This window comes from Schistocerca gregaria, unplaced genomic scaffold (assembly GCF_023897955.1).
Source record: "Schistocerca gregaria isolate iqSchGreg1 unplaced genomic scaffold, iqSchGreg1.2 ptg001629l, whole genome shotgun sequence".
Classification (NCBI taxonomy): Eukaryota; Metazoa; Arthropoda; class Insecta; order Orthoptera; family Acrididae; genus Schistocerca; species Schistocerca gregaria.
The window spans coordinates 1-13,150 of record NW_026062901.1 but is presented as its reverse complement, the minus strand read 5'-3'; the positions used below and the strand labels follow the sequence as shown (position 1 = coordinate 13,150).

Genomic DNA, 13,150 nt, shown 5'->3' with positions numbered 1-13,150 from the left:
TGCGTCTCGCCACAGCTGTGTCACACGCGGTCTCCATCATATGCATACCTGCAAACGACCGTGCCTGCGCTCTTGGGACACTGAGCAGAGTGGTTAGCTGCATTCAACGCCCGTGGCAATGTCTTGCAGTCCTCCAAGTCTGTTGACCGCAGGTATGTGCCTCGATAAGAGGTGGACAGGTGTCGCATCTCTCTCGCCGTCACTTGTGGCCGCGAACCATATTTTACGTAGTTTTCTGCAAGCGTCAGCGGAGCGTCAGTCGAGCTAAGTCGGGACAAGTCGCATAAGAGGAGCAACAAAATGCGCATTTCCGGTACCGGGAATCGAACCCGGGCCTCCTGGGTGAGAGCCAGGTATCCTAGCCACTAGACCACACCGGATAACGACGCAAGCGCTCCTCCAGCAAACGCAGCGAGCACCTTCCCGCTATTTGGCGACAACTGCAAAAATTAACGTTTCCACTTTGTAGAACGGCATGCTCGGGACGTATCTCGTGGAGACGAACGCCAGCGATCATGAGACCAACCTGCGCCGGTGAATCCTGTTGTTACACCACGCACTGTGCTACGACAATTTACGAAAGCGACGATCACGCTTTGCTGCGCTATTTCCTTCGCGGGTAATCAGAGCTCTGGATTACGAGACAGAAAACGTTGGCAGCGGTGGGATTCGAACCCACGCCTCCGAAGAGACTGGTGCCTGAAACCAGCGCCTTAGACCGCTCGGCCACGCTACCTGCACCAGTGTTCGTGGCATTTGTAGAAAACAGTGCACGACACAACTTCCTGATCTTCTGCGACGGGTTGCTCATACATCGAACCTCAAACCACTGCACTTTTCGAATAGAGATTAACTACACAGGCAGCTGCCAGCGCTCTGGTGCGGCGGCATCGCGTGTTGATATTGAATCGGTAGTGCCACCTGCAGCCTGTGGAACATGAGCAAACAATCAGGAGGGCACCGTGATTTCAAACACTGGGTCACTATCGTCATTGCAGCGACAGCAAGGCAGAACTTTAAAAAGTGCCGTGACCAGGATTCGAACCTGGGTTATTGCGGCCACAACGCAATGTCCTAACCACTAGACGATCACGGCCACGGAGCCACCGCCGAAAGCAGCCCTCGCGACTGCAAGTGGCGATGAACAGCAAAGCTCGGCCGACTGCGTCTCGCCACAGCTGTGTCACACGCGGTCTCCATCATATGCATACCTGCAAACGACCGTGCCTGCGCTCTTGGGACACTGAGCAGAGTGGTTAGCTGCATTCAACGCCCGTGGCAATGTCTTGCAGTCCTCCAAGTCTGTTGACCGCAGGTATGTGCCTCGATAAGAGGTGGACAGGTGTCGCATCTCTCTCGCCGTCACTTGTGGCCGCGAACCATATTTTACGTAGTTTTCTGCAAGCGTCAGCGGAGCGTCAGTCGAGCTAAGTCGGGACAAGTCGCATAAGAGGAGCAACAAAATGCGCATTTCCGGTACCGGGAATCGAACCCGGGCCTCCTGGGTGAGAGCCAGGTATCCTAGCCACTAGACCACACCGGATAACGACGCAAGCGCTCCTCCAGCAAACGCAGCGAGCACCTTCCCGCTATTTGGCGACAACTGCAAAAATTAACGTTTCCACTTTGTAGAACGGCATGCTCGGGACGTATCTCGTGGAGACGAACGCCAGCGATCATGAGACCAACCTGCGCCGGTGAATCCTGTTGTTACACCACGCACTGTGCTACGACAATTTACGAAAGCGACGATCACGCTTTGCTGCGCTATTTCCTTCGCGGGTAATCAGAGCTCTGGATTACGAGACAGAAAACGTTGGCAGCGGTGGGATTCGAACCCACGCCTCCGAAGAGACTGGTGCCTGAAACCAGCGCCTTAGACCGCTCGGCCACGCTACCTGCACCAGTGTTCGTGGCATTTGTAGAAAACAGTGCACGACACAACTTCCTGATCTTCTGCGACGGGTTGCTCATACATCGAACCTCAAACCACTGCACTTTTCGAATAGAGATTAACTACACAGGCAGCTGCCAGCGCTCTGGTGCGGCGGCATCGCGTGTTGATATTGAATCGGTAGTGCCACCTGCAGCCTGTGGAACATGAGCAAACAATCAGGAGGGCACCGTGATTTCAAACACTGGGTCACTATCGTCATTGCAGCGACAGCAAGGCAGAACTTTAAAAAGTGCCGTGACCAGGATTCGAACCTGGGTTATTGCGGCCACAACGCAATGTCCTAACCACTAGACGATCACGGCCACGGAGCCACCGCCGAAAGCAGCCCTCGCGACTGCAAGTGGCGATGAACAGCAAAGCTCGGCCGACTGCGTCTCGCCACAGCTGTGTCACACGCGGTCTCCATCATATGCATACCTGCAAACGACCGTGCCTGCGCTCTTGGGACACTGAGCAGAGTGGTTAGCTGCATTCAACGCCCGTGGCAATGTCTTGCAGTCCTCCAAGTCTGTTGACCGCAGGTATGTGCCTCGATAAGAGGTGGACAGGTGTCGCATCTCTCTCGCCGTCACTTGTGGCCGCGAACCATATTTTACGTAGTTTTCTGCAAGCGTCAGCGGAGCGTCAGTCGAGCTAAGTCGGGACAAGTCGCATAAGAGGAGCAACAAAATGCGCATTTCCGGTACCGGGAATCGAACCCGGGCCTCCTGGGTGAGAGCCAGGTATCCTAGCCACTAGACCACACCGGATAACGACGCAAGCGCTCCTCCAGCAAACGCAGCGAGCACCTTCCCGCTATTTGGCGACAACTGCAAAAATTAACGTTTCCACTTTGTAGAACGGCATGCTCGGGACGTATCTCGTGGAGACGAACGCCAGCGATCATGAGACCAACCTGCGCCGGTGAATCCTGTTGTTACACCACGCACTGTGCTACGACAATTTACGAAAGCGACGATCACGCTTTGCTGCGCTATTTCCTTCGCGGGTAATCAGAGCTCTGGATTACGAGACAGAAAACGTTGGCAGCGGTGGGATTCGAACCCACGCCTCCGAAGAGACTGGTGCCTGAAACCAGCGCCTTAGACCGCTCGGCCACGCTACCTGCACCAGTGTTCGTGGCATTTGTAGAAAACAGTGCACGACACAACTTCCTGATCTTCTGCGACGGGTTGCTCATACATCGAACCTCAAACCACTGCACTTTTCGAATAGAGATTAACTACACAGGCAGCTGCCAGCGCTCTGGTGCGGCGGCATCGCGTGTTGATATTGAATCGGTAGTGCCACCTGCAGCCTGTGGAACATGAGCAAACAATCAGGAGGGCACCGTGATTTCAAACACTGGGTCACTATCGTCATTGCAGCGACAGCAAGGCAGAACTTTAAAAAGTGCCGTGACCAGGATTCGAACCTGGGTTATTGCGGCCACAACGCAATGTCCTAACCACTAGACGATCACGGCCACGGAGCCACCGCCGAAAGCAGCCCTCGCGACTGCAAGTGGCGATGAACAGCAAAGCTCGGCCGACTGCGTCTCGCCACAGCTGTGTCACACGCGGTCTCCATCATATGCATACCTGCAAACGACCGTGCCTGCGCTCTTGGGACACTGAGCAGAGTGGTTAGCTGCATTCAACGCCCGTGGCAATGTCTTGCAGTCCTCCAAGTCTGTTGACCGCAGGTATGTGCCTCGATAAGAGGTGGACAGGTGTCGCATCTCTCTCGCCGTCACTTGTGGCCGCGAACCATATTTTACGTAGTTTTCTGCAAGCGTCAGCGGAGCGTCAGTCGAGCTAAGTCGGGACAAGTCGCATAAGAGGAGCAACAAAATGCGCATTTCCGGTACCGGGAATCGAACCCGGGCCTCCTGGGTGAGAGCCAGGTATCCTAGCCACTAGACCACACCGGATAACGACGCAAGCGCTCCTCCAGCAAACGCAGCGAGCACCTTCCCGCTATTTGGCGACAACTGCAAAAATTAACGTTTCCACTTTGTAGAACGGCATGCTCGGGACGTATCTCGTGGAGACGAACGCCAGCGATCATGAGACCAACCTGCGCCGGTGAATCCTGTTGTTACACCACGCACTGTGCTACGACAATTTACGAAAGCGACGATCACGCTTTGCTGCGCTATTTCCTTCGCGGGTAATCAGAGCTCTGGATTACGAGACAGAAAACGTTGGCAGCGGTGGGATTCGAACCCACGCCTCCGAAGAGACTGGTGCCTGAAACCAGCGCCTTAGACCGCTCGGCCACGCTACCTGCACCAGTGTTCGTGGCATTTGTAGAAAACAGTGCACGACACAACTTCCTGATCTTCTGCGACGGGTTGCTCATACATCGAACCTCAAACCACTGCACTTTTCGAATAGAGATTAACTACACAGGCAGCTGCCAGCGCTCTGGTGCGGCGGCATCGCGTGTTGATATTGAATCGGTAGTGCCACCTGCAGCCTGTGGAACATGAGCAAACAATCAGGAGGGCACCGTGATTTCAAACACTGGGTCACTATCGTCATTGCAGCGACAGCAAGGCAGAACTTTAAAAAGTGCCGTGACCAGGATTCGAACCTGGGTTATTGCGGCCACAACGCAATGTCCTAACCACTAGACGATCACGGCCACGGAGCCACCGCCGAAAGCAGCCCTCGCGACTGCAAGTGGCGATGAACAGCAAAGCTCGGCCGACTGCGTCTCGCCACAGCTGTGTCACACGCGGTCTCCATCATATGCATACCTGCAAACGACCGTGCCTGCGCTCTTGGGACACTGAGCAGAGTGGTTAGCTGCATTCAACGCCCGTGGCAATGTCTTGCAGTCCTCCAAGTCTGTTGACCGCAGGTATGTGCCTCGATAAGAGGTGGACAGGTGTCGCATCTCTCTCGCCGTCACTTGTGGCCGCGAACCATATTTTACGTAGTTTTCTGCAAGCGTCAGCGGAGCGTCAGTCGAGCTAAGTCGGGACAAGTCGCATAAGAGGAGCAACAAAATGCGCATTTCCGGTACCGGGAATCGAACCCGGGCCTCCTGGGTGAGAGCCAGGTATCCTAGCCACTAGACCACACCGGATAACGACGCAAGCGCTCCTCCAGCAAACGCAGCGAGCACCTTCCCGCTATTTGGCGACAACTGCAAAAATTAACGTTTCCACTTTGTAGAACGGCATGCTCGGGACGTATCTCGTGGAGACGAACGCCAGCGATCATGAGACCAACCTGCGCCGGTGAATCCTGTTGTTACACCACGCACTGTGCTACGACAATTTACGAAAGCGACGATCACGCTTTGCTGCGCTATTTCCTTCGCGGGTAATCAGAGCTCTGGATTACGAGACAGAAAACGTTGGCAGCGGTGGGATTCGAACCCACGCCTCCGAAGAGACTGGTGCCTGAAACCAGCGCCTTAGACCGCTCGGCCACGCTACCTGCACCAGTGTTCGTGGCATTTGTAGAAAACAGTGCACGACACAACTTCCTGATCTTCTGCGACGGGTTGCTCATACATCGAACCTCAAACCACTGCACTTTTCGAATAGAGATTAACTACACAGGCAGCTGCCAGCGCTCTGGTGCGGCGGCATCGCGTGTTGATATTGAATCGGTAGTGCCACCTGCAGCCTGTGGAACATGAGCAAACAATCAGGAGGGCACCGTGATTTCAAACACTGGGTCACTATCGTCATTGCAGCGACAGCAAGGCAGAACTTTAAAAAGTGCCGTGACCAGGATTCGAACCTGGGTTATTGCGGCCACAACGCAATGTCCTAACCACTAGACGATCACGGCCACGGAGCCACCGCCGAAAGCAGCCCTCGCGACTGCAAGTGGCGATGAACAGCAAAGCTCGGCCGACTGCGTCTCGCCACAGCTGTGTCACACGCGGTCTCCATCATATGCATACCTGCAAACGACCGTGCCTGCGCTCTTGGGACACTGAGCAGAGTGGTTAGCTGCATTCAACGCCCGTGGCAATGTCTTGCAGTCCTCCAAGTCTGTTGACCGCAGGTATGTGCCTCGATAAGAGGTGGACAGGTGTCGCATCTCTCTCGCCGTCACTTGTGGCCGCGAACCATATTTTACGTAGTTTTCTGCAAGCGTCAGCGGAGCGTCAGTCGAGCTAAGTCGGGACAAGTCGCATAAGAGGAGCAACAAAATGCGCATTTCCGGTACCGGGAATCGAACCCGGGCCTCCTGGGTGAGAGCCAGGTATCCTAGCCACTAGACCACACCGGATAACGACGCAAGCGCTCCTCCAGCAAACGCAGCGAGCACCTTCCCGCTATTTGGCGACAACTGCAAAAATTAACGTTTCCACTTTGTAGAACGGCATGCTCGGGACGTATCTCGTGGAGACGAACGCCAGCGATCATGAGACCAACCTGCGCCGGTGAATCCTGTTGTTACACCACGCACTGTGCTACGACAATTTACGAAAGCGACGATCACGCTTTGCTGCGCTATTTCCTTCGCGGGTAATCAGAGCTCTGGATTACGAGACAGAAAACGTTGGCAGCGGTGGGATTCGAACCCACGCCTCCGAAGAGACTGGTGCCTGAAACCAGCGCCTTAGACCGCTCGGCCACGCTACCTGCACCAGTGTTCGTGGCATTTGTAGAAAACAGTGCACGACACAACTTCCTGATCTTCTGCGACGGGTTGCTCATACATCGAACCTCAAACCACTGCACTTTTCGAATAGAGATTAACTACACAGGCAGCTGCCAGCGCTCTGGTGCGGCGGCATCGCGTGTTGATATTGAATCGGTAGTGCCACCTGCAGCCTGTGGAACATGAGCAAACAATCAGGAGGGCACCGTGATTTCAAACACTGGGTCACTATCGTCATTGCAGCGACAGCAAGGCAGAACTTTAAAAAGTGCCGTGACCAGGATTCGAACCTGGGTTATTGCGGCCACAACGCAATGTCCTAACCACTAGACGATCACGGCCACGGAGCCACCGCCGAAAGCAGCCCTCGCGACTGCAAGTGGCGATGAACAGCAAAGCTCGGCCGACTGCGTCTCGCCACAGCTGTGTCACACGCGGTCTCCATCATATGCATACCTGCAAACGACCGTGCCTGCGCTCTTGGGACACTGAGCAGAGTGGTTAGCTGCATTCAACGCCCGTGGCAATGTCTTGCAGTCCTCCAAGTCTGTTGACCGCAGGTATGTGCCTCGATAAGAGGTGGACAGGTGTCGCATCTCTCTCGCCGTCACTTGTGGCCGCGAACCATATTTTACGTAGTTTTCTGCAAGCGTCAGCGGAGCGTCAGTCGAGCTAAGTCGGGACAAGTCGCATAAGAGGAGCAACAAAATGCGCATTTCCGGTACCGGGAATCGAACCCGGGCCTCCTGGGTGAGAGCCAGGTATCCTAGCCACTAGACCACACCGGATAACGACGCAAGCGCTCCTCCAGCAAACGCAGCGAGCACCTTCCCGCTATTTGGCGACAACTGCAAAAATTAACGTTTCCACTTTGTAGAACGGCATGCTCGGGACGTATCTCGTGGAGACGAACGCCAGCGATCATGAGACCAACCTGCGCCGGTGAATCCTGTTGTTACACCACGCACTGTGCTACGACAATTTACGAAAGCGACGATCACGCTTTGCTGCGCTATTTCCTTCGCGGGTAATCAGAGCTCTGGATTACGAGACAGAAAACGTTGGCAGCGGTGGGATTCGAACCCACGCCTCCGAAGAGACTGGTGCCTGAAACCAGCGCCTTAGACCGCTCGGCCACGCTACCTACGCGACCCAACGGCCACAGGAGCTGCGTTCTACCCCTCGAGAACACACGGCAATGGCACAAAAACGAGAAGTAAAAATTGGCAGCGGTGGGATTCGAACCCACGCCTCCGAAGAGACTGGTGCCTTAAACCAGCGCCTTAGACCGCTCGGCCACGCTACCTGCACCAGTGTTCGTGGCATTTGTAGAAAACAGTGCACGACACAACTTCCTGATCTTCTGCGACGGGTTGCTCATACATCGAACCTCAAACCACTGCACTTTTCGAATAGAGATTAACTACACAGGCAGCTGCCAGCGCTCTGGTGCGGCGGCATCGCGTGTTGATATTGAATCGGTAGTGCCACCTGCAGCCTGTGGAACATGAGCAAACAATCAGGAGGGCACCGTGATTTCAAACACTGGGTCACTATCGTCATTGCAGCGACAGCAAGGCAGAACTTTAAAAAGTGCCGTGACCAGGATTCGAACCTGGGTTATTGCGGCCACAACGCAATGTCCTAACCACTAGACGATCACGGCCACGGAGCCACCGCCGAAAGCAGCCCTCGCGACTGCAAGTGGCGATGAACAGCAAAGCTCGGCCGACTGCGTCTCGCCACAGCTGTGTCACACGCGGTCTCCATCATATGCATACCTGCAAACGACCGTGCCTGCGCTCTTGGGACACTGAGCAGAGTGGTTAGCTGCATTCAACGCCCGTGGCAATGTCTTGCAGTCCTCCAAGTCTGTTGACCGCAGGTATGTGCCTCGATAAGAGGTGGACAGGTGTCGCATCTCTCTCGCCGTCACTTGTGGCCGCGAACCATATTTTACGTAGTTTTCTGCAAGCGTCAGCGGAGCGTCAGTCGAGCTAAGTCGGGACAAGTCGCATAAGAGGAGCAACAAAATGCGCATTTCCGGTACCGGGAATCGAACCCGGGCCTCCTGGGTGAGAGCCAGGTATCCTAGCCACTAGACCACACCGGATAACGACGCAAGCGCTCCTCCAGCAAACGCAGCGAGCACCTTCCCGCTATTTGGCGACAACTGCAAAAATTAACGTTTCCACTTTGTAGAACGGCATGCTCGGGACGTATCTCGTGGAGACGAACGCCAGCGATCATGAGACCAACCTGCGCCGGTGAATCCTGTTGTTACACCACGCACTGTGCTACGACAATTTACGAAAGCGACGATCACGCTTTGCTGCGCTATTTCCTTCGCGGGTAATCAGAGCTCTGGATTACGAGACAGAAAACGTTGGCAGCGGTGGGATTCGAACCCACGCCTCCGAAGAGACTGGTGCCTGAAACCAGCGCCTTAGACCGCTCGGCCACGCTACCTACGCGACCCAACGGCCACAGGAGCTGCGTTCTACCCCTCGAGAACACACGGCAATGGCACAAAAACGAGAAGTAAAAATTGGCAGCGGTGGGATTCGAACCCACGCCTCCGAAGAGACTGGTGCCTTAAACCAGCGCCTTAGACCGCTCGGCCACGCTACCTGCACCAGTGTTCGTGGCATTTGTAGAAAACAGTGCACGACACAACTTCCTGATCTTCTGCGACGGGTTGCTCATACATCGAACCTCAAACCACTGCACTTTTCGAATAGAGATTAACTACACAGGCAGCTGCCAGCGCTCTGGTGCGGCGGCATCGCGTGTTGATATTGAATCGGTAGTGCCACCTGCAGCCTGTGGAACATGAGCAAACAATCAGGAGGGCACCGTGATTTCAAACACTGGGTCACTATCGTCATTGCAGCGACAGCAAGGCAGAACTTTAAAAAGTGCCGTGACCAGGATTCGAACCTGGGTTATTGCGGCCACAACGCAATGTCCTAACCACTAGACGATCACGGCCACGGAGCCACCGCCGAAAGCAGCCCTCGCGACTGCAAGTGGCGATGAACAGCAAAGCTCGGCCGACTGCGTCTCGCCACAGCTGTGTCACACGCGGTCTCCATCATATGCATACCTGCAAACGACCGTGCCTGCGCTCTTGGGACACTGAGCAGAGTGGTTAGCTGCATTCAACGCCCGTGGCAATGTCTTGCAGTCCTCCAAGTCTGTTGACCGCAGGTATGTGCCTCGATAAGAGGTGGACAGGTGTCGCATCTCTCTCGCCGTCACTTGTGGCCGCGAACCATATTTTACGTAGTTTTCTGCAAGCGTCAGCGGAGCGTCAGTCGAGCTAAGTCGGGACAAGTCGCATAAGAGGAGCAACAAAATGCGCATTTCCGGTACCGGGAATCGAACCCGGGCCTCCTGGGTGAGAGCCAGGTATCCTAGCCACTAGACCACACCGGATAACGACGCAAGCGCTCCTCCAGCAAACGCAGCGAGCACCTTCCCGCTATTTGGCGACAACTGCAAAAATTAACGTTTCCACTTTGTAGAACGGCATGCTCGGGACGTATCTCGTGGAGACGAACGCCAGCGATCATGAGACCAACCTGCGCCGGTGAATCCTGTTGTTACACCACGCACTGTGCTACGACAATTTACGAAAGCGACGATCACGCTTTGCTGCGCTATTTCCTTCGCGGGTAATCAGAGCTCTGGATTACGAGACAGAAAACGTTGGCAGCGGTGGGATTCGAACCCACGCCTCCGAAGAGACTGGTGCCTGAAACCAGCGCCTTAGACCGCTCGGCCACGCTACCTGCACCAGTGTTCGTGGCATTTGTAGAAAACAGTGCACGACACAACTTCCTGATCTTCTGCGACGGGTTGCTCATACATCGAACCTCAAACCACTGCACTTTTTCGAATAGAGATTAACTACACAGGCAGCTGCCAGCGCTCTGGTGCGGCGGCATCGCGTGTTTGATATTGAATCGGTAGTGCCACCTGCAGCCTGTGGAACATGAGCAAACAATCAGGAGGGCACCGTGATTTCAAACACTGGGTCACTATCGTCATTGCAGCGACAGCAAGGCAGAACTTTAAAAAGTGCCGTGACCAGGATTCGAACCTGGGTTATTGCGGCCACAACGCAATGTCCTAACCACTAGACGATCACGGCCACGGAGCCACCGCCGAAAGCAGCCCTCGCGACTGCAAGTGGCGATGAACAGCAAAGCTCGGCCGACTGCGTCTCGCCACAGCTGTGTCACACGCGGTCTCCATCATATGCATACCTGCAAACGACCGTGCCTGCGCTCTTGGGACACTGAGCAGAGTGGTTAGCTGCATTCAACGCCCGTGGCAATGTCTTGCAGTCCTCCAAGTCTGTTGACCGCAGGTATGTGCCTCGATAAGAGGTGGACAGGTGTCGCATCTCTCTCGCCGTCACTTGTGGCCGCGAACCATATTTTACGTAGTTTTCTGCAAGCGTCAGCGGAGCGTCAGTCGAGCTAAGTCGGGACAAGTCGCATAAGAGGAGCAACAAAATGCGCATTTCCGGTACCGGGAATCGAACCCGGGCCTCCTGGGTGAGAGCCAGGTATCCTAGCCACTAGACCACACCGGATAACGACGCAAGCGCTCCTCCAGCAAACGCAGCGAGCACCTTCCCGCTATTTGGCGACAACTGCAAAAATTAACGTTTCCACTTTGTAGAACGGCATGCTCGGGACGTATCTCGTGGAGACGAACGCCAGCGATCATGAGACCAACCTGCGCCGGTGAATCCTGTTGTTACACCACGCACTGTGCTACGACAATTTACGAAAGCGACGATCACGCTTTGCTGCGCTATTTCCTTCGCGGGTAATCAGAGCTCTGGATTACGAGACAGAAAACGTTGGCAGCGGTGGGATTCGAACCCACGCCTCCGAAGAGACTGGTGCCTGAAACCAGCGCCTTAGACCGCTCGGCCACGCTACCTGCACCAGTGTTCGTGGCATTTGTAGAAAACAGTGCACGACACAACTTCCTGATCTTCTGCGACGGGTTGCTCATACATCGAACCTCAAACCACTGCACTTTTCGAATAGAGATTAACTACACAGGCAGCTGCCAGCGCTCTGGTGCGGCGGCATCGCGTGTTGATATTGAATCGGTAGTGCCACCTGCAGCCTGTGGAACATGAGCAAACAATCAGGAGGGCACCGTGATTTCAAACACTGGGTCACTATCGTCATTGCAGCGACAGCAAGGCAGAACTTTAAAAAAGTGCCGTGACCAGGATTCGAACCTGGGTTATTGCGGCCACAACGCAATGTCCTAACCACTAGACGATCACGGCCACGGAGCCACCGCCGAAAGCAGCCCTCGCGACTGCAAGTGGCGATGAACAGCAAAGCTCGGCCGACTGCGTCTCGCCACAGCTGTGTCACACGCGGTCTCCATCATATGCATACCTGCAAACGACCGTGCCTGCGCTCTTGGGACACTGAGCAGAGTGGTTAGCTGCATTCAACGCCCGTGGCAATGTCTTGCAGTCCTCCAAGTCTGTTGACCGCAGGTATGTGCCTCGATAAGAGGTGGACAGGTGTCGCATCTCTCTCGCCGTCACTTGTGGCCGCGAACCATATTTTACGTAGTTTTCTGCAAGCGTCAGCGGAGCGTCAGTCGAGCTAAGTCGGGACAAGTCGCATAAGAGGAGCAACAAAATGCGCATTTCCGGTACCGGGAATCGAACCCGGGCCTCCTGGGTGAGAGCCAGGTATCCTAGCCACTAGACCACACCGGATAACGACGCAAGCGCTCCTCCAGCAAACGCAGCGAGCACCTTCCCGCTATTTGGCGACAACTGCAAAAATTAACGTTTCCACTTTGTAGAACGGCATGCTCGGGACGTATCTCGTGGAGACGAACGCCAGCGATCATGAGACCAACCTGCGCCGGTGAATCCTGTTGTTACACCACGCACTGTGCTACGACAATTTACGAAAGCGACGATCACGCTTTGCTGCGCTATTTCCTTCGCGGGTAATCAGAGCTCTGGATTACGAGACAGAAAACGTTGGCAGCGGTGGGATTCGAACCCACGCCTCCGAAGAGACTGGTGCCTGAAACCAGCGCCTTAGACCGCTCGGCCACGCTACCTGCACCAGTGTTCGTGGCATTTGTAGAAAACAGTGCACGACACAACTTCCTGATCTTCTGCGACGGGTTGCTCATACATCGAACCTCAAACCACTGCACTTTTCGAATAGAGATTAACTACACAGGCAGCTGCCAGCGCTCTGGTGCGGCGGCATCGCGTGGTTGATATTGAATCGGTAGTGCCACCTGCAGCCTGTGGAACATGAGCAAACAATCAGGAGGGCACCGTGATTTCAAACACTGGGTCACTATCGTCATTGCAGCGACAGCAAGGCAGAACTTTAAAAAGTGCCGTGACCAGGATTCGAACCTGGGTTATTGCGGCCACAACGCAATGTCCTAACCACTAGACGATCACGGCCACGGAGCCACCGCCGAAAGCAGCCCTCGCGGACTGCAAGTGGCGATGAACAGCAAAGCTCGGCCGACTGCGTCTCGCCAACACGCGATCTAGTGT

The 13,150-nt window shown here is 54.9% G+C and overlaps 35 non-coding genes across 35 annotated transcripts; all 35 read right to left on the bottom strand.

The window, feature by feature from the left end:
- Positions 1-308: 308 nt before the first annotated feature.
- On the bottom strand, positions 309-380 carry Trnae-cuc (transfer RNA glutamic acid (anticodon CUC)). Its single transcript has one exon. It is a non-coding gene; the product is annotated as a tRNA-Glu (tRNA).
- Positions 381-654: 274 nt separating this feature from the next.
- On the bottom strand, positions 655-736 carry Trnal-cag (transfer RNA leucine (anticodon CAG)). The gene has a single exon. It is a non-coding gene; the product is annotated as a tRNA-Leu (tRNA).
- Positions 737-1,024: 288 nt separating this feature from the next.
- Positions 1,025-1,096, bottom strand: Trnah-gug (transfer RNA histidin (anticodon GUG)). The gene has a single exon. It is a non-coding gene; the product is annotated as a tRNA-His (tRNA).
- A 375-nt stretch (positions 1,097-1,471) lies between these two features.
- Trnae-cuc (transfer RNA glutamic acid (anticodon CUC)) lies at positions 1,472-1,543 on the bottom strand. Its single transcript has one exon. It is a non-coding gene; the product is annotated as a tRNA-Glu (tRNA).
- A 274-nt stretch (positions 1,544-1,817) lies between these two features.
- Positions 1,818-1,899, bottom strand: Trnal-cag (transfer RNA leucine (anticodon CAG)). Its single transcript has one exon. It is a non-coding gene; the product is annotated as a tRNA-Leu (tRNA).
- Positions 1,900-2,187: 288 nt separating this feature from the next.
- Positions 2,188-2,259, bottom strand: Trnah-gug (transfer RNA histidin (anticodon GUG)). The gene has a single exon. It is a non-coding gene; the product is annotated as a tRNA-His (tRNA).
- A 375-nt stretch (positions 2,260-2,634) lies between these two features.
- On the bottom strand, positions 2,635-2,706 carry Trnae-cuc (transfer RNA glutamic acid (anticodon CUC)). The gene has a single exon. It is a non-coding gene; the product is annotated as a tRNA-Glu (tRNA).
- A 274-nt stretch (positions 2,707-2,980) lies between these two features.
- On the bottom strand, positions 2,981-3,062 carry Trnal-cag (transfer RNA leucine (anticodon CAG)). Its single transcript has one exon. It is a non-coding gene; the product is annotated as a tRNA-Leu (tRNA).
- Positions 3,063-3,350: 288 nt separating this feature from the next.
- On the bottom strand, positions 3,351-3,422 carry Trnah-gug (transfer RNA histidin (anticodon GUG)). The gene has a single exon. It is a non-coding gene; the product is annotated as a tRNA-His (tRNA).
- A 375-nt stretch (positions 3,423-3,797) lies between these two features.
- Positions 3,798-3,869, bottom strand: Trnae-cuc (transfer RNA glutamic acid (anticodon CUC)). The gene has a single exon. It is a non-coding gene; the product is annotated as a tRNA-Glu (tRNA).
- A 274-nt stretch (positions 3,870-4,143) lies between these two features.
- Positions 4,144-4,225, bottom strand: Trnal-cag (transfer RNA leucine (anticodon CAG)). The gene has a single exon. It is a non-coding gene; the product is annotated as a tRNA-Leu (tRNA).
- A 288-nt stretch (positions 4,226-4,513) lies between these two features.
- Trnah-gug (transfer RNA histidin (anticodon GUG)) lies at positions 4,514-4,585 on the bottom strand. The gene has a single exon. It is a non-coding gene; the product is annotated as a tRNA-His (tRNA).
- Positions 4,586-4,960: 375 nt separating this feature from the next.
- Trnae-cuc (transfer RNA glutamic acid (anticodon CUC)) lies at positions 4,961-5,032 on the bottom strand. The gene has a single exon. It is a non-coding gene; the product is annotated as a tRNA-Glu (tRNA).
- Positions 5,033-5,306: 274 nt separating this feature from the next.
- On the bottom strand, positions 5,307-5,388 carry Trnal-cag (transfer RNA leucine (anticodon CAG)). The gene has a single exon. It is a non-coding gene; the product is annotated as a tRNA-Leu (tRNA).
- Positions 5,389-5,676: 288 nt separating this feature from the next.
- Trnah-gug (transfer RNA histidin (anticodon GUG)) lies at positions 5,677-5,748 on the bottom strand. The gene has a single exon. It is a non-coding gene; the product is annotated as a tRNA-His (tRNA).
- Positions 5,749-6,123: 375 nt separating this feature from the next.
- Positions 6,124-6,195, bottom strand: Trnae-cuc (transfer RNA glutamic acid (anticodon CUC)). Its single transcript has one exon. It is a non-coding gene; the product is annotated as a tRNA-Glu (tRNA).
- A 274-nt stretch (positions 6,196-6,469) lies between these two features.
- On the bottom strand, positions 6,470-6,551 carry Trnal-cag (transfer RNA leucine (anticodon CAG)). The gene has a single exon. It is a non-coding gene; the product is annotated as a tRNA-Leu (tRNA).
- Positions 6,552-6,839: 288 nt separating this feature from the next.
- Trnah-gug (transfer RNA histidin (anticodon GUG)) lies at positions 6,840-6,911 on the bottom strand. The gene has a single exon. It is a non-coding gene; the product is annotated as a tRNA-His (tRNA).
- Positions 6,912-7,286: 375 nt separating this feature from the next.
- Trnae-cuc (transfer RNA glutamic acid (anticodon CUC)) lies at positions 7,287-7,358 on the bottom strand. The gene has a single exon. It is a non-coding gene; the product is annotated as a tRNA-Glu (tRNA).
- A 274-nt stretch (positions 7,359-7,632) lies between these two features.
- Trnal-cag (transfer RNA leucine (anticodon CAG)) lies at positions 7,633-7,714 on the bottom strand. Its single transcript has one exon. It is a non-coding gene; the product is annotated as a tRNA-Leu (tRNA).
- An 80-nt stretch (positions 7,715-7,794) lies between these two features.
- Positions 7,795-7,876, bottom strand: Trnal-aag (transfer RNA leucine (anticodon AAG)). Its single transcript has one exon. It is a non-coding gene; the product is annotated as a tRNA-Leu (tRNA).
- Positions 7,877-8,164: 288 nt separating this feature from the next.
- On the bottom strand, positions 8,165-8,236 carry Trnah-gug (transfer RNA histidin (anticodon GUG)). The gene has a single exon. It is a non-coding gene; the product is annotated as a tRNA-His (tRNA).
- Positions 8,237-8,611: 375 nt separating this feature from the next.
- Positions 8,612-8,683, bottom strand: Trnae-cuc (transfer RNA glutamic acid (anticodon CUC)). The gene has a single exon. It is a non-coding gene; the product is annotated as a tRNA-Glu (tRNA).
- Positions 8,684-8,957: 274 nt separating this feature from the next.
- On the bottom strand, positions 8,958-9,039 carry Trnal-cag (transfer RNA leucine (anticodon CAG)). Its single transcript has one exon. It is a non-coding gene; the product is annotated as a tRNA-Leu (tRNA).
- An 80-nt stretch (positions 9,040-9,119) lies between these two features.
- Positions 9,120-9,201, bottom strand: Trnal-aag (transfer RNA leucine (anticodon AAG)). The gene has a single exon. It is a non-coding gene; the product is annotated as a tRNA-Leu (tRNA).
- A 288-nt stretch (positions 9,202-9,489) lies between these two features.
- On the bottom strand, positions 9,490-9,561 carry Trnah-gug (transfer RNA histidin (anticodon GUG)). Its single transcript has one exon. It is a non-coding gene; the product is annotated as a tRNA-His (tRNA).
- Positions 9,562-9,936: 375 nt separating this feature from the next.
- Positions 9,937-10,008, bottom strand: Trnae-cuc (transfer RNA glutamic acid (anticodon CUC)). The gene has a single exon. It is a non-coding gene; the product is annotated as a tRNA-Glu (tRNA).
- Positions 10,009-10,282: 274 nt separating this feature from the next.
- Positions 10,283-10,364, bottom strand: Trnal-cag (transfer RNA leucine (anticodon CAG)). The gene has a single exon. It is a non-coding gene; the product is annotated as a tRNA-Leu (tRNA).
- Positions 10,365-10,654: 290 nt separating this feature from the next.
- On the bottom strand, positions 10,655-10,726 carry Trnah-gug (transfer RNA histidin (anticodon GUG)). The gene has a single exon. It is a non-coding gene; the product is annotated as a tRNA-His (tRNA).
- A 375-nt stretch (positions 10,727-11,101) lies between these two features.
- Positions 11,102-11,173, bottom strand: Trnae-cuc (transfer RNA glutamic acid (anticodon CUC)). The gene has a single exon. It is a non-coding gene; the product is annotated as a tRNA-Glu (tRNA).
- A 274-nt stretch (positions 11,174-11,447) lies between these two features.
- On the bottom strand, positions 11,448-11,529 carry Trnal-cag (transfer RNA leucine (anticodon CAG)). Its single transcript has one exon. It is a non-coding gene; the product is annotated as a tRNA-Leu (tRNA).
- A 289-nt stretch (positions 11,530-11,818) lies between these two features.
- On the bottom strand, positions 11,819-11,890 carry Trnah-gug (transfer RNA histidin (anticodon GUG)). The gene has a single exon. It is a non-coding gene; the product is annotated as a tRNA-His (tRNA).
- Positions 11,891-12,265: 375 nt separating this feature from the next.
- Positions 12,266-12,337, bottom strand: Trnae-cuc (transfer RNA glutamic acid (anticodon CUC)). The gene has a single exon. It is a non-coding gene; the product is annotated as a tRNA-Glu (tRNA).
- A 274-nt stretch (positions 12,338-12,611) lies between these two features.
- Positions 12,612-12,693, bottom strand: Trnal-cag (transfer RNA leucine (anticodon CAG)). Its single transcript has one exon. It is a non-coding gene; the product is annotated as a tRNA-Leu (tRNA).
- A 289-nt stretch (positions 12,694-12,982) lies between these two features.
- On the bottom strand, positions 12,983-13,054 carry Trnah-gug (transfer RNA histidin (anticodon GUG)). Its single transcript has one exon. It is a non-coding gene; the product is annotated as a tRNA-His (tRNA).
- Between the last annotated feature and the right edge of the window lie 96 nt (positions 13,055-13,150).